This window comes from Mytilus edulis, chromosome 1, assembly GCF_963676685.1.
Source record: "Mytilus edulis chromosome 1, xbMytEdul2.2, whole genome shotgun sequence".
NCBI lineage: Eukaryota > Metazoa > Mollusca > Bivalvia > Mytilida > Mytilidae > Mytilus > Mytilus edulis.
In genome coordinates this window covers 116,734,989-116,743,490 of record NC_092344.1, presented here as the reverse complement: position 1 = coordinate 116,743,490, position 8,502 = coordinate 116,734,989, and the positions used below count along the sequence as shown (strand labels likewise).

General features: G+C 33.2%; 1 protein-coding gene across 1 annotated transcript in view; it reads right to left on the bottom strand.

Moving 5' to 3' along the window:
- Window positions 1-2,367: 2,367 nt before the first annotated feature.
- LOC139502224 (uncharacterized) overlaps window positions 2,368-8,502 on the bottom strand; it is a 101,853-nt gene continuing 95,718 nt past the window's right edge. Inside the window, exon 4 of the mRNA XM_071291659.1 lies at window positions 2,368-2,411. The gene's annotated coding sequence lies outside the window, so the exon portion shown is untranslated. The remainder of the gene's footprint in view (window positions 2,412-8,502) is intronic.

The following is an 8,502-nucleotide window of genomic DNA, read 5'->3' as shown; positions in this document are numbered from 1 at the left end:
TCTATATCGAGCTTGATTCCTTTTATATATGCATATCCAATAAATATGAAATAATATATAGTTGACACTGATGGTAGACAGTCTTGATCTGGCACCACTTTTTGGAATGTTGGGTCCTCAATGCTTTTCAACTTTATACGTGTTTGGCTTCTAACTATTTTGATCTGAGGGTCACTGATGAGTCTTACATAGACGAAACGTGCGTCTGTCGTATCAAATTATACGCCTGGTACCTATTTTCATTTGGTGTTTATTTTTGTGTCGAGGCAATTTCGGCTTCCTATTTTGTCGTCCGTTATTCTTCTAAACTTAATTATTATCTAATAACATCTTATTATTTACAATTTAAAAATTCTGCAAATATAAGTACTACGATAGTTCATAGTTCAAATTTACTGTGTATCTGCTGTGCCAGGTCAGGAATAGGACAATAGTTATCCAATCGTTTGATGTGTTAGGAGCTTTTGACTTGGCCATTTGATTATGGACGTTTTGAATATCGTTACTTTACTTTCTACTCTCTCTCAGTTACATCTGTGTTGATTATGGAGTTTACCACAACCATATGTATTTTTATTAGGCTATCCCAAAACATTTTCCCCCTGAGCTTTCTTCTTTCAAATTGTATTTTTCCTTATTTTTGTCATATTGCTCTTGAAATGTTTCTGTTCATATACATGGTCTGAAATATTCGGCTTTGGGGGTTAATGATGAAACTAAATCCAGAACAGCTTTGGGAGGCATGAAATTTATAACGTGTTATTGTCATTATTTACATCACTATGTCGATGATTCTACTAGTCAACTACTAGTCCCGATGTTTTCATCTATATATATATAATTATATCTTCAACTGTTTCGGTTCTTATAAAAAAAAAGAATACTTGCTGAGTTAAGAGGATGTATATTTCAGCAGTCAGGTATTCCAATAGGTTCTTACTGTGCACTACGACTTTCGTCATCTTAAAGATGTATTGACGATCTGCTTAAATATCATATCACCCAGTGAACTTGAGATTAAGGATATTACCAAAACTATAGATTTGCACGTTATCTTGATTTTTTCGTCGATATTGACCAAGATGGAGAAGAAAAAATGACAAATTTTCAATTTATCAACAATAACATTTACACGTTGTGAGGCGTTTATAAGTTCACACTTTATAAAAGAGGGACGAAAGACTTTGTTTATAGAGGAGTTCGACTTTCATAACAAACTGCTCCAACAGCTATGAAAATGAAAAAGTACAATTGGCACTTCATAAGTTTTACAGTCAAAATCACAAATTAAAAAAAAACAGTACGATATGTCATTCATAACTCAATAGCAAGCATGTTTTAGTGATCTTATATTTTAACCATGAGAATAGTTGTCTTAGATCTAACTGCAATTCTTAAGAGATTTGGGAATATTGGACTGAATATTAAATTTCTAGTGGATGGTACACACAGATGTAGATATAGTGGATATACACACAGATACGGATGTTCAACCTGTCGACGCAACCGGTCTGGCGTTTTATTGGGGTTCATGAAATTCACACAGGTTTTTTGTTTTCTCCTTTTTTTTAGTAGTATTGACATTCTAGGAATGTTGGTCATCGATTACATTCTTTTTGAGAGCATTGTAATCACTGTAGGATTAACTTTATACAATTAAGCCAGTATCAACATGGTACAATCAATAATCAACATCAGATTGTTTTATCGTTTTGTACCACAGACTGTCAGTGCAATAAAATATATATATCTGTTATCTAAGAGACCAATAAATGATTGATTGATTGTTTGTGTTTTACGTCCAAATGAACAACAAAGTTTTAATGGGGCATTCTAAATAAAATTGATTATATGAGGGGAACTATTGATCATTTTTTTCTATTTTTGTCGTTGGGTTGCTTTCTTATTGAATAATACCCTAGATCGTCTTTTATTCATATGGATATCCATACCAAAAGATATGTTAATCAAATTTTGTTCGTCACAAGGAATAAAGGAATTTAGTCTTTTTTGCAACTGAAAGATGCATGTTATGATTTATTTGTAACTTGCATGAACACTTGTTTCTATTCAAACATGTCACCCATTATGAATTTCGGTCAGGCTTTCCGGCATTAACCTGACTACATAAGGACAAGGGCGTCTCTATTTGACATCTTGAAACGCAATGTAATGTTTTACGCGTGTAGCGACTGGTCGCGCCCGGTTTTGTTTAGATCTTAGACAGAAAATACATTGAAATATTTAGATCCTCATAAGATTCCTGCACGCCTGGTGACATTCCTTCTCAAATATGTTTATCCAGAGTATCTTCTGATATAAAAATGACTACGTTTATGGCGTTTTGCCAAAATCTAGAAGGAACAAGATAATTCATCATCTTTTATTAAATTATACTACATCAATAAGTACTGATATAAGTTCAGATGAGACAAGAGTTATAAGTTTCGTCAGTAACGAGGACGTATCTCTTTATTTGAATGATAAGAAAAGCCTTTACATTATGTTGGATCATCTTATATGATTCAATTTTGTGACCTTACATTAAGCCAAGTCATGACTTCCTTAAAGCAATGATCTTCACTTTGGTTGTTTTCGACATGCCTAGTATATAAACTTACATCGCCAGATATTATTTAAAACATGCCTCTTTTCAGAATTTTAATATATGTGTCTGCCTAATACTTGTAAATCTTATAAAGTGAATAATTAGAATTGCGTTTAAAAAAGAAAGTATAATAGGTTTGCTAAAGAATAATAAATTCATTGAGATACATTTCGTATTTTACAAACATTATATGTGAATACTAGTAAACTAGGAAATAAATATGGCTGAGCTAGAATGTAATATTAATTCATGAGTCATTCTTCTATGATATGGTTCTAAAATAAATACTAAGTAAATCCAAAGTTAAAAAACAATTCAAATAATATATATATATAATTTCTCTAAATAATGTCAAATCGGAGCTTCCTTCGACGGAATTCGAACTCTATTGAGATATCGTGGTATCAAATCGCCTTGCACTATGTCTGACGCGCTAAAAAAACTCGACATCTTAGGCTTGATAAAAAGAATACCTACCAGGTACGAACAAAAAATTGCCTCTGCAAATTTACAGATCTGATATTTTAAGCCTTGTATCACCCTCACTGATGGATAAAATATGTAGTAGAGTTGTCACTGGTTTAGATGTTCTTATAATATAATTATTTCTGTGACTGTACATAAATCCACGATAGATAACTCAGCTGATATGTAATATTCCAACTTTATGCCTTATATATTAAGTACTGTGTTACGACGCTACATAAAAACTGGCAAGGAAATGCAAAATCCTGAAAACCGAAATCTTGATTTTTGTCGAGCCTAGGTGGTCGAGCGGTCTAGCGCGCCGGGCATAGTACAAAGCGATTTGGTGCAACGATATCTAAGTAGCAGTAGCATGAGTTCGAATCCTAGGAAGGGAAGAACAAAATTCGCATCCTAAAAATTTACAGATCAAACATTGAATTATATATACAGAATGTGTTTTCAGTCTTGTATCACCATCACTGGTGATCCGATGAATAAAATCTTTCGTAGAGTTGTCATTGATTTAGACTTTGTTGTAAATATTTCTTTGACTGAATCCCAGATTAATTTGTAAGATAGATACGATAGATAATTAAGCTGTTATTTTCGATCTTCATGTCTATATATAATGTACTGTGTTACGACACTAGATAAAAACTGACGAGGCATGGTAACATCGAAAGCTTGATTTTTGTTGAACCTAAGTGGTCGAGTGTCTAGCGTGCTGGGCATAGTGCAAGGCGATATGGTGCCACGATATTTCAGTAGCATGAGTTCGAATTCCGGCCCATGAAGAACATAAAACTGATTTCGCAAATTTACAGATCTAACAGTATTGGGCTCTTATTTAGATAAATTATAAATATACCATGAGTTTTCTATTCCATAATTATTATGATTAATGTATATCAATTAATATGAAATATATTTAGGCCCCTCTCCAACGAAATTTGTTTTACAGGCACACGTATAAAAAAATGCTGTTTTAACCAACGCAATCGTAGGTTTGAACGTTGTTTTCAATTTATACTTGTGATATAAGCTGATATATATTAATTATAATAATTATGGAATTGATAACAAATGGATGTTATAATCTTTGAATGTCAAATATATGGCAAAATCAAGATAGAATCTCAAGACACTGGAATTAAGCATTGAACAAAGTTAAATGATCAGTTTACCTTTGATAACTATTTAGATATGAATAGCTTTGTAAACTACTCACATCGACGATGAATTCCATTATCTAATATCCTATCCTAATTTAGAAAAAGGATGATATAAATATTTACCCCACTATTATTGTACAAATGTATATATTCTTAATTTTAATAACATTTTTACTACAGTTAATATTGTCTTATTAGATAAATTTTGAAAAAAGCAATAAATTATTTATCAGTTACAGTCTGTATTCGTGGTTAAAGTACATTCATTAATGAATATTTCACACATGCAAAATGTGTTGTATTGTACATATTTTCATCTCTGTAAAAAGTAAAATTAGAAAGAAAAAAAACACCGAGCTCCAATGAAATATCAAAAGGAGAGTCCCATGTCAAATGGAAAAACCAAAAGCTCAAAAACATCAAACAAATGGATAATAACTGTCATATTCCTGACTTGTATGACAGTTTCATTAAATTTCATTATATTGGTAACGATAGGTGAAAAAAACAGACACAATAGTAAAAAATGTCAAAAATAGGGGCACAGCAGTCAACAATATGTTATAATTTTAATCACTATAAAAACAAACAAATATGTAACAAAGAAGCACAATAGCAAAACAATAATTCAAGACTCTAAAAAATGTACCATAGCATAATAACACATTAACGGTATGTTTAAGTACAGGACCACGTCATTTGTATCAGAGCCGTGGTGTAGTGGTTAGTGCATCGGACTACTAACACAAAAGTTCCTGATTCGATTCACGTTCGGGATGAAAATTTCAGAAACTCAATGGTCGGCTTTCCCTTGACACCATTTGCGAGTATGGTCTTCAGGAAACGATGATAGTCCGTCGGAAAGGGACGATAAATGGGTGTTAAGAGAGAGCCATATCTCTTGCACGTTAAAGACACCCTTGTAGATTTCGAAAAAGAGTAGGCTAATGCTGCTACAAGGCAGCACTCGCGCCCTCAAAGTGGAAAGGGATTAATATAAGTTGCAAAACTTGTTTCCCAATCCACTATAAATAAATATGTTTAAACTAATTTGTATCAGAAAAAAAAGGCACATAGACAAACCACATTGGCGAACATGAAAACAAAGAACACACAAAAAATTCCAAAGGACAAAAGATGATAAACAACGTCAGTACCTAGAATTTATACTTCAAGACCGTCGTGTATTATTTATCAAGTTGATACGGAATATATATATCAACAAGTTCTTAGTACGTTCCAATGAACTTGGTGAGAAAAGAACGAGACGTTCTTTAACATACCTCCATACGCATAAACTGTCTGGTCAGACACTGTTGTGATGTTACAGATTCTGAGTAGGAGCTGCAAGCTCTTGAATACCGAATAAGTTTGGAAATGTATATCCCATAGGCAGGTGAAGTTGGTATATTGCAACTTAAGCGGGGGGGAGTTGATAATTTCAAAATCAAAATTGTCTCCTTTGTTTTAGATTCTGGTACTGAGATGCCCGTATATATCAAATTCGATGCTAAAAATGAGGTGAAGGGAGACGTGTCTGTTCATTCTTTAATTTCTAGTTCTGGGGGATATATTAATGGAACTCAATTAAAAGTTTGGATTGTTTATGGAAGAACATGTGTGTAAATGAACTCCGATTCAAATGAAAATCAGAAGAGGTCGGAAAGGAGAGGCACACAGTTCATTCTAATAGGAATGCCGACAATTTGTTGAAAAGGTCTACCTCCAAACTCAACAAAAATGTTGTCAATAAGAAACTCCAGCATACTGATCACTTGTTCCTCTGTGAAGCTTTTAAACCTTTTTTGTTCACTATTAACAAAATATGCCTTATGGTATATCAAAGTTATAAATTTATAGCGTATGCTACCATTTTTATGTTAAAAGCGTCGTGGATTATTTTTTTAAAACGATTTATCAATTTGTATGCAGGGTTGAAAATCAAAAGTTTTGATAGAACTCCATTTCAGAAAAAGATCGAGATTTCTAAGTTTCTTTTAGTCTTTTTAGAATCCACATATGGTTAATACCACTACGCAAGTAAACAGTTCCTGTGTTATTCAGGATCTAATTAGAACTCAAAGTCGGATTTTGAGAAAATCCGATGTCTTTGTACGGAGAATGTCAAGTACGTTTATTAAACCTATTAATTTCTGTTCTATGGACGATATCCTGTTTGCCATTGACAGTCTTAATTTCCTGCTCTCTTCTCCAGGTTCACCAGCCTTGCAAAAGTAGCATTTTATAAAGGTTCTGTTCTGCAGATGAATGACAAATTGTCACCGGGGAAAATATGAATAGACACAAGCTCTTATTTTCATAGTATATACCTTTCTATACACTATTCAATTTAAGCACATACTTACAACTTTTCGTCCAATCAAATTGCTTGAATTTGTCTTCTAACTTTCATAGAACATACTTTTTCGTGTACTAAGTTACTACGCATGAATGACCACAAGGTTAAGATTTCATTGTATCGTAACCAAAATATTGAAATACAAATTGCGACTGGCTATTTTGAAAAAAATGTTGTGTTCCAAATTAAGCTAAATAGTTTGTAATTATTTTCAAATTAATTTTTAAACATCCCACTATTTAATCTTTGGATCAAAAAATGTTTTTGACAATTAAAAGTTTCTTTCAATTAAATAAAGAGTAACCGATATTCATTGTAGTACATTCTAACTTGATTAGAGTACAATGCCATCTCAAATTGTATTCATTTATTTTATCTCCCATGTAATTACTTGTACACAAAAATAGAGTGAACCATGAAACCTTGTAAAGGGAAATAAAAGCAATTTGATATATTTCGTCATGAATGGATTGATTATTGGTTGCTTAATGTCCAGTGACAGATATTTCATGCATGTAAAAAATAAAATCACAAAATACTGAACTTAGAGGAAAATCAATTCGGAAAAACCATAATCACATGGCAAAATCAAATAACAAAACGCATCAAAAACGAATGGACAAGAACTGTCATATTCCCGACTTGGTACAGGCTTTTTCAAATGTAGAAAATGGTGGATTAAACCTAGTTCTATAGCGCTAACCCTCTCATTTTAGACTATTCACTAGACTACCTATGGGTACATAACAGGGGCAGATCCATCCATTTTTAAAGGAGTTCCAACCTAAAATAAAGGGGGAGGGGTTCAACTCAGTGGCGGATCCAGAACTTTTCATAAGTGGGGGCCCACTGACTGACTTAAGAGGGGGCCCGCTCCAGTCACGCTTCAGTGATTCCCTATATAAGCAACCAAACTTTTTCCTCAAAGGGGTGGGGCGGGCCCCCTGGTCCCCCCTAAATCCGCCTCTGCAACTGTATGTTCTTATTCAAAGCATTGATCACACACACACCCAAAAAAAATAAGCGTTTATCACCACCCTCTTTTGGGATCTGACACTGCAAACTATCTATATGTTTTGAAATTTATTATGTATAGTAAAACACAGCTTTATACAAATAAACCAATAAACATACTTACACCAGCAACTACAATCTTTTCATTCTGAATTCAATATCTTACAATGAAAACAGTGAGTAGATTTACAAAACTATGTAAATGAGCTACAGCTAGCCAGCCAAACATATCAATAGACTAATTACAGGATTACACAAGTTGTAAATATGTGCTAACATTGCTTATCCCTATTTCGATCTTTTCTTAATGAGACAACCACTCTTTCACGTTCCTTTTTTATTTGTCGCTATTAAATACCCCCATAAGGATAACAATATAAGAATAAGGAGATTTTTAATAGTGATCAGTTCAAATGAATGAATTTAATCAATTAAAAGATGTAATCACTAGCTACTTGTTCAGACGTGTTTATTTTATAAAACAAAATATCCATAGAAACGGTAAATATTGGTCTCTTTCTCCCTAAATCTATTCGGTTTGGCGGTTCTAGGGTAGACATTTATACATAGAGGCCGAACCAACATAGAAGATGTGGTATGATTGCCAATGAGACAACTATCCACAAAAGACCAAAATGACACAAACATTAACATTTATAGGTCACCGTACGGCCTTCAACAATGAACAAAGCCCATACCGCATATAGTCAGCTATAAAAAGCCCCGATAAGACAATGTAAAACAATTCAAGCGAGAAAACTAACGGCCTTATTTATGTAAAAAAATGAACGAAAAACAAATATGTAACACATAAACAAACGGCAACCACTGAATTAAAGGCTCCTGACTTGGGACAGGCACATACATAAATAATGTGACGG